Below are 1,583 nucleotides of genomic sequence, written 5' to 3' on the forward strand. Positions count from 1 at the left end.
GAATCTTCGAAGCTCAAAAAAATGGTATTCAGACCAGCCCTAGTGTAGAGTAGCGCTTGTTGTTTGTCGTTTCTCCAATCACAAATGCAGACATGGTTTTATATTTAGCTGGCGCGATACGCAACGCACCGCGTAAAAAGACAGTATAAGTCATTATAATCAGTAATTATGTCCCCACTGGATGCAACAAATGCCTTGTTTATTATGGGTTTTACTGGTCTTGTCTTGTCGGGACACACGGCATCATCACAGTATGTGAGGGGCGTAACATTTCCGTCACACGCTTGAGGTATTCGGCCAATCACAACAGGTGTTAGGAAGAACCAAAAAGGGGGTTTCGCGGCGATGTCATAGAGGAACCTTTTTTGGCAGGTTAATGTCAGTATCCCTATCATCCACTACTATGCCCTTTTTCATCCCGTGGAAACTGCCACTGGTGGTTCAAAGAGTTCCCGCTTTCACAGTCCTTCTGATGAATGGTTGAGGCTGGGTACATAGGATCCTATTAAAAAAAAAAACCACTTTCATTAGTTTCTTAATTTTAATAGGTTTAGCACAGGTATAATGAGGCAAAATGACAAACAACGATAATGGAAAGGTATTTAGCACAGGTATAATGAGGAAAATTGCAAAACACCGTAATGGAAAGGTATTTTTTAGGCTGACAGCAGTCAGGATAGAAAAAAAAATAAAGCAAGGTAAAGTATTTTGGAAGTTCATCCATCCATCTATTCACTCTCCAAACCACTTATCCTCTCTAGGGTTGCGCGGGCTGAAGCCTATCCCAGGATCTTGGGCCACAAATCCATCCATTTAATGGTATTTAAGCAATATAGTAACAATGTTATACAGTACCTGTCAATTTTGGAAACATTACAGTGTTTTTGGGAAAAAAATCATTAATGAGGAAAAAAAATTAACTTAAATGATTTTAGCAAATGGCTGCAATATAACAAAGAGTGAAAAATTTAAGGGGGTCTGAATACTTTCCGTACCCACTGTATATATATATAAATAAAATAAATAAATGTTTTGTAAATTGCACAGTTTTTTTTAAATATCTGAAAGTACACTCTTAACATCAGTCACTCAAGCATTATAATATCATCATAATAAAATCAAGTATTATTTAATGATAGAACTTTAGTAATTAGAGTTAAAACTTGATAACCATGTTTGAATGCATATTAGTAATTTTATCTGAACATTTTAACTGGACTGGTGATGGTGCTTTTTTGGTCATTCAGTGTTTCTGGAAAAAAAAAATTGGTTAAAAAAAAAAACCTTACAAAAATACTGATAATGATACGAATTCTACTAAGAACAATATAAAACGCACTAAGGATTAATGAGATGCTGGATTCATGAATATTAATCAGGTTGTGTGCGTTCGCTCGAACTGATTTGCTGAAATCAAATGAGGGACTATAATAGGTGAGCGCCAGCCAATGAGATTGCCGTTTGCGCATTAGTTCCGCCCACTACCGGAGAAAGCGGCAGTTCTTAAAAGCTGAAGAATTCCAAAAGAACTCCGTTATTTTGACAGCAAAATACAACAAAGAATATCGTTTACATGTAGCGCG

The 1,583-nt window shown here is 36.4% G+C and overlaps 1 long non-coding RNA gene across 1 annotated transcript in view; it reads right to left on the reverse strand.

Moving 5' to 3' along the window:
* Nucleotides 1-387: 387 nt before the first annotated feature.
* LOC107709516 (uncharacterized) overlaps nt 388-1,583 on the reverse strand; it is a 4,185-nt gene continuing 2,989 nt past the window's right edge. Inside the window, exon 3 of the long non-coding RNA XR_001636503.1 lies at nt 388-502. This is a non-coding gene — a long non-coding RNA (uncharacterized LOC107709516). The remainder of the gene's footprint in view (nt 503-1,583) is intronic.

The sequence above is a fragment of the Sinocyclocheilus rhinocerous genome, unplaced genomic scaffold (genome assembly GCF_001515625.1).
Source record: "Sinocyclocheilus rhinocerous isolate Xijiao unplaced genomic scaffold, SAMN03320098_v1.1 scaffold4341, whole genome shotgun sequence".
NCBI lineage: Eukaryota > Metazoa > Chordata > Actinopteri > Cypriniformes > Cyprinidae > Sinocyclocheilus > Sinocyclocheilus rhinocerous.